Source organism: Dendrobates tinctorius, unplaced genomic scaffold (assembly GCF_039654945.1).
Source record: "Dendrobates tinctorius isolate UK_male_01 unplaced genomic scaffold, ASM3965494v1 ptg000079l, whole genome shotgun sequence".
Classification (NCBI taxonomy): domain Eukaryota; kingdom Metazoa; phylum Chordata; class Amphibia; order Anura; family Dendrobatidae; genus Dendrobates; species Dendrobates tinctorius.
The window spans coordinates 14,340,841-14,359,484 of NW_027361747.1; the positions used below are offsets into that span (position 1 = coordinate 14,340,841).

Genomic DNA, 18,644 nt, shown 5'->3' on the forward strand with positions numbered 1-18,644 from the left:
TATAAAAGATAGAAACCTGACAAAAATGAAGTTTTAAGAGAGGCTTAATTTACATGCCTGACAGCAGAGTCGGGGAAGTAACCATAGCCATATGAGGAGAGTTAGAATAAGAACCATCAGGAATGTATGACGACCCTGTTACAGATTTTCCATCAAGGCCCAGAAGCTTCAATATACACTTCTGAGTACAATGGAGGTAAACTGATGAGTGTTTCCAGAGGTGTACTGTACAACAGAAAATTGAACCCAAAAATTATGGATGTCGAGGTGTAAATGTCATAAAGCACTCAAAATCAGTATACAAATATCTTGAAAAAATACTCAGCTTTGACGTAGTTTTAAAACTCAAAATGTTCCCTTAATAAGGGTATAAAATAATAACCTTATTTGTTCAAGATACTTAATATACAATACATTAAATATGACTGGTCTAATGTACTGTATTATATAATTATCTGTTGATAAAGTGTTTTTCTTTTTAGTTTAGATGAACACAAAACAAAGAAAATTCCTGATCAGCGACAAAACCCTTAGCAGAGTGACTTCACTGGTTTATGCAGGTGTAGGAATGAGATCAACATTTGGAGAATTCTACAAAGAAAGGATTAAGTATACACACCAGTTGAAGTGGGATTGGGAAGAAAATAGAGGAGTTCAATTTCCATGGACTTTTGAACACTCACAGACAAAACTACAGTCTTAAATTCTGGATGGTATCTTACACAAATAAAATAGCACAGATACCGTTCTGGAACAAGTTTATTTAGGCTTATTACACTAAAAAACGTATTCACTTTGAAAGCATAACACAATATGGAGCACCTTCAAGTAATCTATGCTCATCAAACGGTGAGACAACTCTAAATATTTATAAGCTATAAACAGAATGAAGATTACTAACACTAGAGATGAGTTGATCTTTTGAAATTCGAATTTGTTAACTTTGACAAAATTTCCCCAAAAATTCTATTCTTACTAAATACATCTGCAACTGTCAATACTAGACAGCTTCTAATTGCTAGGAAAATACACATGGAGAAGAAGAGGGAGAAAACCCAGTTGATCATAAGAGTTTACTCTCTACCGGAGAGAGACCCCTCGGTCCATAAGAACTTGTACTCTACAGGAGAGAGAGGACCTCATTGACAATAAGAGCTTACGTTCTATCGGAGAGAGAGACCCCTCGGTCCATAAGAGCTTAAACTCTACAGGTGAGAGAAGACCCCACTGATCATAAGAACTTACACTCTACAGGCAAGAGAGACAGAGAAAGAGAGATAATGGATACTGTTGATTATAAGAGCTTACACTCTATAGGATAGACAGACTTGCCCAATGACTCTGGAGATGGAAAATGAAGCTGCCGTACAAACTGCGCTCTACTGGGAACCGCTGATCTGTGATGGCCCAGGTACTGACCACCCCTCTACAAGGTATACTCATCCATAAAATGTCATAGCTGTAGGGCATTGTGGGAAGTCCACGCGGCCACATAAAAAGACATTAGCCCACCCTCCGATGCTTCGGCAATGTTGGAAATGGTCATGGGGAAGTTTTTGTTCTTCTACAATCCATGTATTAAATCTCAAAATGTTTGAATTTGCATGAAACCATGAATTTCAGGAAGTTAGAAAAACTCAATCTTACACTGATAGATCCGCTCATTTTTAACTGACACATGATCTTCCTAAATCCCATCTTAGTCTGATCTGATATTCACATATTCTGGAGTAGGTCTCTTTTTCTAAAATTAGGTATGATCACCAAGTTTACAAAATCAGAGATAAGAAATATCAAGTTCCTTGCTTGGTTAATGTGGAGCTCGGTATTAGAATGGCTTTACACTAAAGACCCCCATACACATTAGATTAAGTGGGCAAAGCTTGCCAATTCAGTGGTGATGAACAACCATCTAATGTGTATGATAGCTTGCCTGATAGAAAATGGCCAAGCTTGAGCGTTCATGTGTGCACTGGAGACAAACGAATGTTTGATCAACCACTCTCTCAGGTATATGAGTATGTTAAGTATCAATGACTAGTAGCCTGATCTACGGTACTTTTAGAAGAGTTTAAAATTAGGTAAAAAGGAGCATTTGGTTCACTTTGCTGAGATTTTATCAGATTATTAGGTACATAGCTGTGGTATAACTACATGCATGTATATTCCACACCTGTGCTATCCAGAGGTTTTTTGGTCTGTCTCTATAGGTAAAAAAAAAAAAAAGTGTAAACATGATGCCAGTAATAAGATTAATAGGACATAAAGAAAAATTACTGGTCATGAAACCAGCACAAACCAGCAAATTTGCTCTCAATGTTGCTAAATTCTAAGATTTCAGAATTTGCTTATGATTTAATCTACATAGGGACACTTCAAAACTGGTTTGTCCAACTTTAAGGGCTTTTATTCAGTTTTTTAAAGTTATTAAATTGCTTTAAGTACACTGAACAAAACTACAGTATAAACACACTTTTTTGCTCCCATTTTTCATGAGCTGAACTCAAAGATCTAAGACTTTTTCTATGTAAACGAAATGACTTTTTTCTCTGAAATGTCCACAAATTTGTCTAAATCTGTCTTGGTGAGAACTCTTTTGCCAAGATAATCCATAAACCTCCCAGGTGTGACATATCACGAAGCTGATTAGACAGCACAATTATTACACAAGTGTGCCTTAAGGCCCGGTCACACATAGCGATCTCGCTAGCGAGATCGCTGCTGAGTCACAATTTTTGTGACACAACAGCGATTTCACCAGCAAGATCGCTGTGTGTGACAGCGATCAGCGACCGGCCCCCCTGCCGGTATCGCTGATCGCTGCAGGAAAGGCCAGGACTTTTCTTTGGTCGCTGGTCTCCCGCTGGCCACCACGCATCGCTGCGTGTGACAGGCGGGAGACCAGCGATCTGCTGGTAACTAATGTACACATCAGGTATCCAAGGGACATGCGTCCCTTAGATACCCGATGTGTACGTTAGTTACCAGCACTGATCGCTGGTGAAGCTGTCTGTTTGACAGCTCACCAGCGATCACATAGCGATTCACCAGGGATCCTGACACACTGATATCATTGTCAGGATCGCTGGTGAGTCACTATGTGTGACTCCAGCCTTAGGCTGGCCACAATAAAATGCCACTCTAAGGCTAGTTTCACACTGGCATTAGGAGGCGCAGCGCAGGGCCGCCGCTAAGCTCTGCCCCTGGTCGTGCCTCCTCCGGTTAGCTCCTCCTATGGGCGCATGACGCTGCATGCGACCGGCGTACCCTATATTTAGCGTTTGGCGCACGTCAGCGCAGCGCAAAAAAGGCGCATGCACCGGCAAAAACATACCAGCACACGGCCAGCGTACCGAATGCTAAATATAGGGTACGCCGGTCGCATGCAGCGTCATGTGCCCATAGGAGGAGCTGACCAGAGGAGGCACGGCCAGGGGCGGAGCTTAGCGGCGGCCCTGCGCCTCCTAACGCTAGTGTGAAACTAGCCTAAAATGTACAGTTTTACAGTATTGGGGAGTCTGGGGTGGGAGGTCAGAAAAACAGTTACTATCTGGTGTGACGAGGGCCGCCATCATGGTATTACTGCCCTTACTGGCATATGGAGCCCGGCGGCAGAGGGGGCCCGTAGCCAGCCCCCTCTGTTCTGGTCAGCAGGCCCCAGCGGCAGGACTCTGCCAGCTCAGTAACTGCCGCTGTGTCCTCAGATGCACGGGCAGTTCAAATTTGCTGCCGTGCGGAAGATTTCTCCCGCACGGCAACAGTTAACAGCCGCCGACCAATCACAGGCCGGCAGCTGATGGATGCGGGCACGTCGCCGGCGTATGACGTCACAGTCATGCGCCAGAACGAAGGTCCACGCCTCAGATGCGTGGATGGAGGACATCGCTGGAGCTTGGTGAGGTAAGGAGAAACTTTTTTTTCCATGAAGAACCATCGTGGCACAACAGAGCTTTTCTTTTAACCCACTGGCGGGACCTCTGCGACAGGAGGATTCCCAGCGATCAGCTGACAGTTGAAGCAAGAGTGTTCCGCTCCTGCAATGACTCTCCCAGGACATCGAGGGACTTGTGAAAAATGAGGATGAATTAACTCATGGAGATCAACATCCAACACTGCGGAGACACCATCACATGTTTCTCAACGCAGTGATTCTAGAGCAATGCCCCCATCCCTTATGGGAAATATGTAAAAACATGCAAAACACAAGCCGCGGAGACACCATCACATGTTTCTCAACGCAAGCAATGACTAGCCAGGTCTTTCCCCGGGAAGGAACAACCACGGGAAGGGCGGTCTCCAATGAAGGAAACCACCTATGCCAAAACATCGTATCCATCCACAGACAGCTGTTTCGGGGTATTGCCCCTCATCAGTGTGGAGTAGGAAACTGGTCAGTAAGAGCAATGCCTAGTTGAAGACTGTGAAAAATGAGGATGAATGAACTCATGGACATCAACATCCAACACTGCGGAGACACCATCACATGTTTCTCAACGCAGTGATTCTAGAGCAATGCCCCCATCCCTTATGGGAAATATGTAAAAACATGCAAAACACAAGCTGCGGAGACACCATCACATGTTTCTCAATGCAAGCAATGACTAGCCAGGTCTTTCCCCGGGAAGGAACAACCACGGGAAGGGCAGTTTCCAATGAAGGAAACCACCTATGCCAAAACATGGTATCCATCCACAGACAGCTGTATTGCCCCTCATCAGTGTGGAGTAGGAAACTGGCCAGTAGGAGCAATGCCTAGTAGACACCATCACATGTTTCTCAATGCAGTGATTCTAAAGCAATGCCCCCATCCCTTATGAGAAATATGTACTTGGGGACATCTGAGGGCTGAGTAAGTGATGGCATACTATCTGTCATGATCCAGGTTGGATATGACAGGTTTTGAATAAGTAACCATTTTTTCCTTTGAGCTGGTTGCTGGGAGTTGGTTTTGCCCCCGGTGGCCATTGGGGTTATTGCACAGTGGTGTCTTTTGCTCTAGTTTGCCCCCCGGTGGTGGTGAGCATTAGTCCACGGGAATCTCTAACAGGTGTAAGACTCTGGCTCCTAACTATAAAGGTGTGTCAGGTGTTCTCACTGGCTGGTGGTGATATTGGTCTTTTCTAACCATCCTTGGGGTAGGAAGGAACTTGAGAAGAGTCCCGGGCAGCTCAGTCAGAATCCTGGAGTGGCAGCTATGGTGTCAGCGAGTTCTTGCAAAGCTTGGAGGAGTGGCAGCTATGGTGTCAGTGTGGAGCTCTTGCAAAGCTAGGAGGAGTGGCAGCTATGGTGTCAGTGTGGAGTTCTTGCAAAGCATGGTGGAGTGGCAGCTATGGTGAAAGCTGCACTCAGATGCTGGACTCTGCTGCTGTAAAGCTGCACTCGGATGCTCGACTCTGTTGCTGTAAAGCTTCAGTCAGATGCAGGACTCTGTTGCTGGAAAGCTGCACTCAGGTGTTGGATCCGGTTGGAGGAAAAGATGCACTCAGGTCGCGGACTCTGTTGCTGGGAGCATTAGCAACAGAGCAAAGCTAAGTGGTGTTTCCCTGTTTGTCACTTTCCTCAAATGTGTGTTTTAGTGCAGTGGTGGGATTAGTTTCTGCACCATCCACTTCACTAGTAAGGGATTGGTTCAGGGCAAGCTAGGGATTTCAGGTATCCTGATCGGCGCCCGGTGCGGAACCAGCCTAGGGATCGTTAGGAGTGTAGAGACACTGACTCAGGGGAGTGCAGGAGGTCTCCACGTCCCCATTCCCTATCGCAGGGCCACCATTGTAATTGTTTTCCTGATTTTCCCCTTTATAATTTAAATTCGCCGTGCTGGAGGCGGTGTATCCAGACATACGTGTACTACTGAAATTCACCTGCTGGAGGCGGTGTATCCGGCTGCACGTTCTATTATTTAAATTCACCCTGCTAGAGGCGGTGTACCAGGGTCACGCGTGTCATATAAATTCGCCCTACTGGAGGCGGTGTGTCCAGCCACACGTGACCATGACACTATCCAGGTATAGCAGAGGGCAATAGCGGTGCCCTGCTCTGCGGTGTAGCAGAGCTATTCATTCATCTTGCCGGCGGCACCGTGACTCAAGCTGAGACAGGGGATTCGCTGCAATCAGCTGATACCTAAGCAGTAGTTCGCTGCTGCACAAGATTTTACAGGACTAGGGGACATTATTGGAAGGCTGGGCAAGTGACACTCCGTAGGTGAAAGTGATTGGCGCCTTTATATAGCAGAATGCATAGTGCTCTTTTTCATTTCAGAGCTGGAAACCACTGACCACGGATACTGGGATATTGACAGCGTTGACGGCTTCTGCACTGTCATCTCTTTTGAAGTCAGCTGCTGTTGTTAAATAGGTAGAAGGAGAGCAGTGAAGTGTTGGGACATTAGAGGCTGCAGCACTATAAGGCACCTATTAGGATTACCAACTAATAAGCATTATTCTAAAGAACTGATAAGGTGCTCACATCTGACACTGGGACATAAGAAGAGCTAGACGTACCAACATTTTCAGCTCTTTTAACTAAAATTTGAGTGAAAGGCTTTATCAGCATTCACTAAGGCACAGATAGGTGATTATAAAGAACTTCATATAGCTTTGAGACTCCAGTATATTTTGCTGCACTAATAAGCGTTAATTCTGGTCTTTTATATATAGGTTGTTATTTTCTTCTGCAATATCATCTCACTGACAGTTTATTGGATCTGGGTTCTGAGCTTTATTGATTACTGAGAGTGCATAATGAGGGATTTAATAATAAGGTTAATACAATAATCTTATTTCTGCAACAATAGATTTCAGCTTTCAATATTAACGTTATTTCTTTCTAATATTCTAAGCTATATTTACCAACTACTATTGCTAATTAAAAATGGATGCAAAAAACAAAACAAAGACTTGTGAATATTACAACTAATACTAATAAGTCCAGCCCACAAAGAGACAGGTCCTCTCAAAGAAATCCTTCCTTACAGGATTCATCAGATATTAATGAAGGGGACACAGCTATAAGTATTAGCCCACCATCTACCCCTAATGTAGTAAGCCAAAATTCAGATAGAAAATAAATACTCAAATTTAAAAAGAGGAAAAACAAAGATGATGCAACATCTAAAATGTTACAAGAACTTGATAACATAATTATGGAAACTTCTCCATCTGTAAATATCAGCAAAAAAACTAAGAGATGCGAATTCGGAGAGAAAATCTCACAAAACTAAATCCTCTGATTCTGAGTAAGAATTTTACAATACTTCTCACTGTATTACCTGTACACTGACACTATATACAGAGCTACTGTGTATAATGTCACTGGTGAGCACTGTATTACCTGTAAACTATATACAGAGCTCCTGTGTATATTGATATGGGTGATCACTGTATTACCTGTACACTGACGCTATATACAGAGCTACTGTGTATAGTATCACTGGTGAGCATTGTATTACCTGTAAACTATATACAGAGCTCCTGTGTATATTGATATGGGTGATCACTGTATTACCTGTACACTGATGCTATATACAGAGCTCCTGTGTATAATGTCACTGGTGAGCACTGTATTACCTGTAAACTATATACAGAGCTCCTGTGTATATTGATAAGGGTGATCACTGTATTACCTGTACACTGACACTATATACAGAGCTACTGTGTATAGTTTCACTGGTGAGCACTGTATTAGCTGTAAACTGTATACAGAGCTCCTGTGTATAATGACACTGGTGATCCCTGTATTACCTGTACACTGACACTATATACAAATGTTTAGTAAGTTACAGTAGAGAAGGGCTCGGTCAAAAGAATCTACCTTGTCGTGGTGGATTAAAAAATGTTTTGGCCAAAACAAAAGCTGCTGACTATATATGTGGTGATGGGCACTGTTACTGTGTGAATGGTGAAGACGTGGTGCAGAAGTGGAGTTTTTCCAAGAGAGGGTGGTGGGACTGTGGAAGGTTCACGGGGTGGAGGCGGTGCTAGGGTGGAGCCTGGGTGGCGTTTCCAGGGGCCCTGAAAATTTTGCCAGTATGGGGCCCTGAAATTCCTAGTGGCATCCCTGGGTGTGACTACCATTTGCCTCATGCAGTGCAACACATCTCCTTTGCATACAGTTGATCAGGTTGTTGATTGTGCCCCAGGGAATGTTGATCCACTCCTCTTCAAAGGCTGTGCAAAAGTAATAGATATTAGCAGGAACTTGAACATCCTGTCATATACGCCAATCCAGAGGATCCCAAACCTTTCCAATGGGTGACATGTCCGGTGAGTATACTGACCATCCAAGAACAGGGATGTTTTCATCTTCCAGGAATTGTGTACAGATTCTTGCAACATAGGGCCGTGCATTAGCATGCTGCAACATGAGCTGATGGTCGTGGATGAATGGCACAATAATGGGCCTCAGAATGTTGCCACAGGGTCTCTGTGCATTCAAAATTACATCAATAAAATGCTTCTGTGTTTATTGTACGTAACATACGCCTGCCCGTACCATAACCCCACCACCACAGGCCACTTCACAATGTTGACATCAGCAGACCGCTCACTCACATGATGCCATACATGCAATCTGTCATCTGCTCTGTATGGTGAAAGCCAGGATTCATCCATGAAGACAACACCTCTGTAAAGAGCCAGACGCCATCGAATGTGAGCATTTGTTTACTCAAGTCAGTTACGACAATGAACTACAGTCAGGTGGAGACCCCGATGAGGACGACGAGCATGCAGATGATCTTCTCTAATAGGGTTTCTGACAGTTTGTGCAGATATTCTTTGTTTATACAAACCGATTGTTGCAGTAGCTGTCTGGGTGGCTGGTCTCAGACGATCTTGGAGGTGAACATGCTGGATGTTAAGGTCCTAGACTGGTGTGATTACACGTGGTCTGCGGTCGTGAGGCCAGTTGAAAGTACTGCCAAATTCTCTGAAACGCATTTAGAGACAACTTATGGTAGAGAAATGAACATCCAATTCATAGGCAACAGCTCTGGTGGACATTCCTGCGGGCGGCATGACAATTACACGCTCCCTGAAAACTTGCAACAGCTATGGGATTCTGCTGTGTGTTATAACTGAACATTTAAGGGTACGTGCACACGCTGCGGAATCCGCTGCGGATTAATCCGCACGGATTTTGCAAAAACCGCAGATAATCCGCAGGTCCAAAGACCTGCGGATTATCTGCGGTTTTGCCTGCGGTTTGGTCCTGCGGATTCACTATCTCCACAATGGTGGAGATAGGAACCCGCAGCGGTTTCCGCAGAAAGAATTGACATGCAATTCTTTCTGCGGATTCAAAACCGCAGCAAATCCACGCGTTTTTTTCCGCAGCGTCGGCACAGCGTTTTTTTTTTCCCATTCAAATGAATGGTACTGTACACCGCAGCTAAAACTGCTGCGTGTCCGCAGCGGCCAAAACCGCTGCGGAAACGCAGCGGAATCCGCAGCGTGTGCACACAGCCTTAGAGTGGCCTTATATTGTGGCCAGTCTAAGGAACATCTGTGCAATAATCATGCTGTCTTATCAGCACATTGACATGCTACACCTGTGAGGTGGATGGATTATCTCGGCAAAGGAGAAGTGCTCACTAACACAGATTATGACAAATTTGCAAACAATATTTGAGAGAAAGAACGCCTTTTGTGTACATGAAAAAGTCTTAGATCTTTCAGTTCAGCTCATGAAAAATGGGAGCAAAAACAAAAGTGTTACATTTATATTTATGGTCAGTATAGCTAGACAGCATGAAAATAAACCAGTTTCCAATTGACTTGCTTTTTCCATCTGCTTTCATTCTCCTGCAATGAGAGCTCTTATCAGACATAGTATTGAGCTGTCACTCAACCAGGATACCCCACCCAACCAGAAACCAAGAAGTAAAGAGAATTCAAAGTTGTGAGCTGCTTAATAGTGATAGACGAACCCGCGGTTGTTCTGGTTCAGCGAGTTTTGGCTGAACATCTAAAAAAAACTTTGGTTCTGGTACCAGAACAGTACCTGAATCTGGACCCCATTCAGATGAATGGAGGGCCCGAGAATCTGCTGTTTGCCACGCTATCATTTATGGGCTTAGATCGTTATCACCATTCAGAAAGCTGCGATTCCCACACTGTCAGATGACAGCATGAGCCAGTAGCTGTGACCTATGATAGAAAGGTTAACTCCAATCACACGTGTTGGCTGATGAGAGTACTACTTCCATCAGCCTATGCCTGATGTCGCTGAAAACAGTGATAGCAGGCACCGATGTTGGATATATTCTTCAGCCGGCGCCTGTGCACTATAAATAAATAATGTGGAGTCTCTTCTAATTTTGATAACCAACACAGGCAAAACTTACAGTTGCGGGCTCCAACTCTCAGCTATCAGCTTTATCATGGCAGGTTATCAAGAATAGAAAGGTCCCCATGCATTTTATTATTTAAATAAATAAATAAAAAAACAGCAGGAGATCCCCCTATTTTTGACAACCAGACAAACTAAAGCAGACAGCTGGGGGCTGGTATTCTTAGGCTGGTAAGGAACATGGATATTGGCCCCCACCAGCCTAAAAATAGCAGCCCCCAGCCTTTGCTCGCCTCTTCTCACTTGCCCTGGCGTAGTTGCAAGTGGAGTAATGGATGTGGCATTGATGTCAGCTGTTTTATGGCCACTGACATGAAGCCCACAGGTTAGTAATGGAGAGGTGTCTATAAAATGCCTCCAGTACCAACCCCAGTGTTAGGTTGTAAAAAAGACACAGCCAGAATAAAATCCTTTATTTGAAAGAAAAAGAAAAAAACACAGTTATACTCACCTTACACCTAATCCATTGAAGGCCTTATTACCTGTAAAAAAACAGAAAATAATAAATATCCATAATACTCACCTTACGCGTAATCCAGCAATGCCCATGTCCCCTGTATAAAAAACAATAAACAACCATATCCATCATTTGTCCGACTTGAAGATAATATATTTGGTCCCATGATAATTTGGATGATTTGGAGCTCTAACACTTGTTAACACTTTGGAGTGTCTAACACTTAGCTCCCGTGAGAAAGTTCACCAAACTTGCTAGGTGATGAGCCCCGGTGACTTATGGCACCACTTGCTGCATGAGAGCTTTCTCACTCAGCAAGCAGTGCCATAAGTTAGGTCACTGGGGTTCATCAGGTTTGAACTCCAGTAAACTTTCTCACGGGAACTCAGCGCTAGACACTGGAGGATCAATTATGCTCCTGTCAGTGTGTTCCAGTTGACAGGTTAGCGGTCGCATCAATGATGTGACCGCTATCCAAATTATCCGGATATTTATTGGAGAGTGTGGATTATCTTCACATCGGACAGGTGAGGGATATGATTGTTTATTATTTTTGATTTTTTACAGGGGCAAGGGCTTCAATGGATTAGGCATAAGATTAGTATAACTTTGCTTTTTTATTTGTATGTCAAATAAAGTAGTCCGTGTCTTTCTTTCAATTAAAAGACTTTATTCTGGCTGTGTCTTTTTCATAATCTAACTCTGGGTTTAGTAATGGAAGCGTCTTATAGACAACGAAGAATATCCTCGTCAAGCAAATAGATGAAGCAGCGACTCAAGCAGAAGTCATTATCATGGGGGACTTCAATTACCTTAAATACATTGGGGATCCGAAACCTGCAGGTCCAGCAAGGGTAATAGGTTTTTGACAACTATGAGAGACAATTACCTTTCACAACTGGTTCAGGACCCAACAAGAGGGGGGGCACTGCTAGACCTAATATTAACCAAAAGTCCAGGCTGCATATCAAATATATGGGCTGAAGGTCACTTGGGTAATAGTGATCACAAAATAATAAGTTGTCAGGTGTCCTTTAATAAGATGAGTAGTAGAGGGGTAACTAGGACACTAAACTTCAGGAAAGCAAATTTCCAACGGATGAGAGATGATCTTAGTGCAATTAACTGGGACGATATCCTGAGACATAAAAATGCACAAAGAAAATGGGAGACGTTTATTAGCATCCTGAATAGGACCTGTGCACAATATATACCGTATGGGAATAAACATGTTAGAAATAGGAGGTAACCACTATGGTTAAATAGAGCTGTAAGGGGTGCAATAGTTGACAAAAAGAAAGCATTTAGAGAATTAAAGCAAGTAGGTAGTGATGAGGCATTAAATAAATACAGAAAATTAAATAAATTCTGTAAAAAGCAAATCAAGGCAGCAAAGATTGAGACAGAGAGACTCATTGCCAGAGAAAGTAAAAATAATCCCAAAATATTCTTTAACTACATAAATAGTAAGAAGCTAAAAAATGATAGTGTTGGCCCCCTTAAAAATAGTCTGGGTGAAATGGTGGATGAGGATGAGGAAAAAGCCAATATGCTAAATGACTTTTTTTCAACAGTATTTACACAAGAAAATACCATGACGGATAACATGATCAGTGATAAAAATTTTCCATTAAATGTCACCTGCTTAACCCAGCAGGAAGTACGGCGGCATCTAAAAATCACTAAAATTGACAAATCCCCGGGCCCGGATGGGATACATCCCCGAGATTCCATAATAACAGGGTCTGTACCACAGGACTGGCGTATGGCAAATGTGGTGCCAATATTCAAAAAGGGGACAAAAACTGAACTTGGAAATTATAGGCCAGTAAGTTTAACCTATTGTATCAGAGTTGCCATCCCAGAGCAGTAGAGATCTGTACCACTCTCTCAATTTGAGAGAGTGCGCAGAATAGTCAGTGACCCTACAATATGTTCACAAAGAATGAAAGAAATGGAAGATAAATTCTTATAAAGAGGTTATCCCCAGCAATTACTCCGACAATGTCGAAATAAAATTAACACCACCATCAGGTCCTCCGTATCTAATCGCATTCCTCTCGTCCATACACTCCATCCCTTAATGTATAAATTACATAACAAAATTTGAAAACATTGGCACATTCTGCGGGACAGTTTTCCAAATATCCCTGAATTCCAGGTCCCATTTCTCCCTTGTTTTAGAAGACCCAGCAATATAAAAAATAAAATTATTAGAGCAGATATTGGTTCAGCTCACATAATCCCTAGACAAACATTTCTTTTGACACAACGTAAGGGTACGTTCCCTTGTTTACAATGCGCTCAACGCGCGAACCTCCTCAAAGGTTCTAAGATTTCACATCCATGCACAGGTGTGGATATCCCTATTTAGGGTTTCCACATCTGTGATTCAAAATCTGTTATTTATGCTATTAAGTGCCCCTGTAGTAAAATGTATGTAGGGGAAACTACTCAAGCGATCAAAGGTCGTATATCACATCACAAATCGGATATACGTTGTAAGAAACTTCGTCTTCCGATCCCCCATCATTTTTCTACAGCTGGTCATACAATTGCACAGTTACGGTTTTTGGTATTGGAACAAGTCAATATTAATAGAAGAGGTGGTGACCTTATTAAGAAACTTCAACTAAGAGAAGCGTACTGGATTCATTACTTGCAAACGTTAGAACCCAAGGGACTTAATAGAGAATATGACATCACTAGTCTATTCTAATCTATCAACTTTCTTTTTTTAAAAAAGAAAAAATATATAGGAAGATATTTTATCCTTAGTATTTCATTTGCATATCGTTTATTAATATGTCCCATATACCCATGGTTCACTTAATTCTCCAGATATAAGGTTGAATATGTATTGTATGCATTATATTTTAATAATTGCATATACAGTATAACTGTAATACAGATTAAGGAGAATGTTTTGTTTACAAAGTTTATTTAATGAATTCTTTCTGATGTTTCCTAGGTCACATCTTAATTTTTCTTTGATACTTACCTGTTTAAACACGATCCAGCGATGAGCCAGCCCATAATAGTAATTATGGACCGCATCCTGCACCATCTTCTTCCTGTTTGCGTTCCACAGCAGCGTTCCACTGAGCACTACTCGGTGACGCACTTCCGGTCAGCTGATTCACCTGTGTTTCACTTGCGCTCCATAGAAGTTTCACATGTCATTTCCGGCACTTCATATTCGGACATGCTACTATGTCAGAGCACACCTGTTCACTTGTCCTTTAGAGCGCATTTTTCATCGGCTCCCACCCGTTACTGCACAGCGCTTCTGCATCAGATTGTCTCCTATGACCTATTCATGGTAAGAATCTTTCTGACATCCTGCTGCGCTCTTCTTTCTCCTTTCTATTGATGCTACATATCGCAAGTCAGTTACACAGATTAGATTAGATTCTCCGTGATTTCTCTCTTCTAATGGGCTTCAATCTTAAACCGGTAAGCGTCTCTCTCTGTGGTTATTCAGGACAGATCTTTTCAGTTATTACATGTAGTTTTCATTGTAAACAAATTATTACATATGGTTTTCATAGTAAACTCATTATATTATTTCTTTTAGCATCAGATTTGCTGTAAAAACCTCCATTACCATAATATAACACAATGTTTCCCTATGACACACTATGTGCCAGGAATTTATATAGCATTTTTTCAATATATGTCTTATGACATCGATCATGATTTTCATATTACTGTTTTTTTTTCAGCTACATTGTGTGCATATATGCATGCGTGTGTATACACACATGTGTATATGCCATATACCCTCTAATTGTATGCATTGCAGATTATATATCTCTTTATGACTATATGTACATATATTACAACTATATTAATTTGTTAATGATAATTCCCTGATGTATCTGATTTCTTTAAAAGACAATGATATATACTTTATATTGATTTGTATTATTGTATTTTATTTATCCTACTCTGATGAAGGTCAATGAATAGACCGAAACGTCATGGTTTTTTTTTGGATTATGCCCACTGAAATAAAATAAAATATTCATTATTAGCATTGAGCTTTTGACTGCCAGATTAATTTTTTACATTGATTAAGGATTGGTTACCCTTATCCGGGCACCACCATAATTTGAGGAGTGATGTGTCATTATATTTTTTATATTTAGTAAATTTAACCTCAACTGTGGGTAAAATCCTGGAGGGTTTTCTAAGAGATACTATACTGGAGTATCTGAAGAAGAATAACCTCATGACCCAATATCAACATGGGTTTACAAGGGACCGTTCCTGTCAGACTAATCTGATAAGCTTTTATGAAGAGGAAAGTTCCAGACTGGACCAAGGGAATGCAGTGTACATGGACTTTTCAAAAGCTTTTGATATGGTGCCACACAAAAGGTTGATACATAAAATGAGAACAATGGGGATAGGGGAAAATATGTGTAAGTGGGTTAAAAGCTGGCTCAGGGATAGGAAACAAAGGGTGGTTTTTAATGGAGCACACTCGGACTGGGTCACGGTTAGCAGTGGGGTACCACAGGGGTCAGTTTTGGGCCCGCTTCTTTTTAACATATTTATTAATGACCTTGTAGGGGGCATAGAGACTAGAATTTCAATATTTGCAGATGACACTAAACTCTGCAGGGTAATCAATACAGAGGAGGACAATTTTATATTACAGGAGGATTTATGTAAACTAGAAGCTTGGACTGATAAATGGCAAATGAGCTTAATGGTGATAAATGTAAGGTCATGCACTTGGGTAGAACGAACAAGATGTATAATTATGTGCTTAACTGTAAAACACTGGGCAAAACTGTAACTGAAAAAGACCTGGGTGTATGGGTGGACGACAAACTCACATGTAGCGGCCAGTGTGAGGCAGCTGCTGCAAAGGCAAATAAAATAATGGGATGCAATAAAAGAGGCATAGATGCTCATGAGGAGAACATAATTTTACCTCTATATAAGTCACTAGTGCGACCACACTTAGAATACTGTGTACAGTTCTGGTCTCCGGTGTATAAGAAAGACATAGCTGAACTGGAGCGGGTGCAAAGAAGAGCGACCAAGGTTATTAGGTAACTGGGGGGTCTGCAATACCAAGACAGGTTATTACATTTGGGGTTATTTAGTTTGGAAAATCAAAGGCTTAGGGGTGATCTTATTACAATGTATAAATATATGCGGGGACAGTATAAAGACCTTTCTAATGATCTTTTTACTCTTAGACCTGTGACGGGGACAAGGGGGCATCCTCTACGTCTGGAGGAAAGAAGGTTTAAGCATACTCACAGACGCGGATTCTTTACTGTAAGAGCAGTGAGACTATGGAGCTCTCTGCCATGTGATGTTGTAATGAGTGATTCCCTAATAATATTTAAGAAGGGACCGGATGCCTTTCTTGAAAAGTATAATATTACAGGGTATATACACTAGTTTCCTTAATATTGCGTTGATCCAGGGAGCTAGTCTGATTGCTGTATCTGGAGTCGGGAAGGAATTTTTTTTCCCCAATGTGAAGCTTACTGTTTGCCACATGGGTTTTTTTTGCGTTCCTCTGGATCAACATGTTAGGGCAAGGATAGGATATGGGTTGAACTAGATGGACTTAAAGTCTTCCTTCAACCTTAATAACTATGTTACTATGTTACTCTCCATAACTAACCCATGGGCTTTATATCAGCGGCCAAAAACAGCTGACATAAACCCCATTTGCCACTGCACCAGGGCAAGTGTGAAAAGCAGGGCAAAGCACCAGAATTGGCTCATCTAATAGAGTCACCGTTTCTAGGGTGGCTGGGGAAAACATGCAAACTCTTTGCCGGGTGCCCCAAATCTCACACCGTTAACGTGCACCCAGCTTCGATCGCCGGGTACCCCCAAATTTCCTAACAATATGATACCAACTTCCAACGCTGAGTATCGCCCAAGTCTCACCAGACCATCACCAAGACATAACCATCCAATAAGGGGGACCTATGTAATGCAAGAATCCCCACTTCCAAATTTTAAACCAACTTCGAGGACCCACCAACAGTCAATATATCAATTAATCCAATGTAGCAAAACCTTTGGCTCACGGAGAGTCATTCTACAACACTCAGGAGATGAAAAAACCCCTGTGGGGGAAACCTCCAGGGAACCATGGCTGACGGATTGCCTTTCCCCTGGGCTTAGCAGGTAAATGCCAATGCATCTCTTTGTGTAAATGGTATTTGTGACGACTCCCTCCCAGGGTTAGCTGACCTAGTGAGGACCACCCCCCTTACAGGGAGTGTCAGGGGCAAGCCCAAGGGGGTAAGGTAGCACAACTGCTGGCACCAGGTGGCCGGCTCACAGGAGACACGAATGAGTGTGTCTGCAGGAACGTGTAAAACATGGACACAGGGATATGTGGTGTACAGGACGGTACAGGGTGTAATTGGGAACACAAGGCGTGTACACGGGAGTGCGCTAGATACAGGATAGTGCAAGACGGGTACACGAGAGCACGTACGGCGTGCAGCGACTAGTACGTCCGGGTGTGAGCAAAGCAGGACGCGTGCAAAGGAGTACGTCAGAGTACTGAGTTAGGCAGCAGGTGTGCCAGGAGGTGTAACAGAGTACAAGAACAGAGTGTGTGCCAGGAGGCACAACTGAGTATAAGACAGAGCACAGGATCAGAGTGTGTGCCAGGAGGCACAACTGAGTATAAGACAGAGCACAGGATCAGAGTGTGTGCCAGGAGGCAAAACTGAGTATAAGACAGAGCACAGGAACAGGGTGTGTGCCAGGAGGCACAACTGAGTATAAGAAAGAGCACAGGAACAGAGTGTGTGCCAGGAGGCACAACTGAGCACAAGGCAGAGTGCAGGTTCAGAGCATGTGCCAAGAGGCACAGCAGAGTACAAGGCAGAGTACAGGTTCAGAGCATGTGCCAAGAGGCACAATAGAGTACAAGGCAGAGGACCCGAATACAGCACACAGCCAGGCAGGGACCCGGCAGACCAAGCCAAGAAGTACAACAATAATCAGGCACCTCCCATAGGAAGAGGTAGCCTGATATAGCACATGATCACTAGGGCTTCCGGGTCAAGTCCTCAAATACCATAGAGAGGACTTAACTGGAGACAGATCTGAGAAGAGCGCGCGTGCGAACACAGAACATGGAGAAAACATGAACCTAAGTACGAGCGGTACAGAACAGGACCCCCGGAGCGGCTGCAGCTCTGGAAGAGATGACGTCGGGACCGAGGTCCCGCCCCCAGGTGAGCGCAGCGTGACAGGCGGCGTGACAGTATTATTAACATAGCAACTCCGCCAATGATCGGCACTGTGACCCGGTAGTTCTTCTTCTAATTGGGCGAGTGGGTGGGTCTTGCTGTCTCGATGTCCGTGGCCAAAGAGGGCAAATTTCCCCTTGCTCCTTCTTTTTGTCCCTAAAACCCCACCTCTACCTATGTCATTTCCTCCCTACCTTCGGACCATACCCATTGGCTCACCTTTCATCAGCCTCCCCCATTCACCCCCCCTTCGTTGTCCCCCAACTTCATCCCTATGTCACTCACTCCCAGTGTCATGCCCGCCTCCCCCTAACCCTGCGTGTCGCATCCGGCAGCTACTATACTTCATAATGGAAGACAATCGGAAGCCTGAAAAGATGCCTGGAACACACTTGTGCATCTTTTTGAGCATTTTGCCAGTGTTTATGCTTCAAACACCCCTAAGTGTTTCTTCATTGTTCAATGCAGTAAAAAAAAAATCACAATGAAAACGAATTCCAAAAAATGCTGGGAAAAAAACAGGCAAACAAAAATACTGAAAGGTGTTCAGTAAACTACCAAAAATGCTAAAAAAAAGGCTTAAAACA

At 43.0% G+C, this 18,644-nt stretch overlaps 1 long non-coding RNA gene across 2 annotated transcripts in view; it reads left to right on the plus strand.

Annotated features, from left to right (window-relative positions):
* Positions 1-14,834, plus strand: part of LOC141096834 (uncharacterized) — a 55,619-nt gene extending 40,785 nt beyond the window's left edge. Inside the window, exons 3-4 of one of the 2 annotated variants that reach the window (XR_012233788.1) lie at positions 483-1,433; positions 13,779-14,834. This is a non-coding gene — a long non-coding RNA (uncharacterized lncRNA). Of the gene's footprint in view, positions 1-482; positions 1,596-13,778 lie in introns of those variants that run through there. The other variant, XR_012233787.1, reaches the window with a different exon arrangement.
* Positions 14,835-18,644: the final 3,810 nt, after the last annotated feature.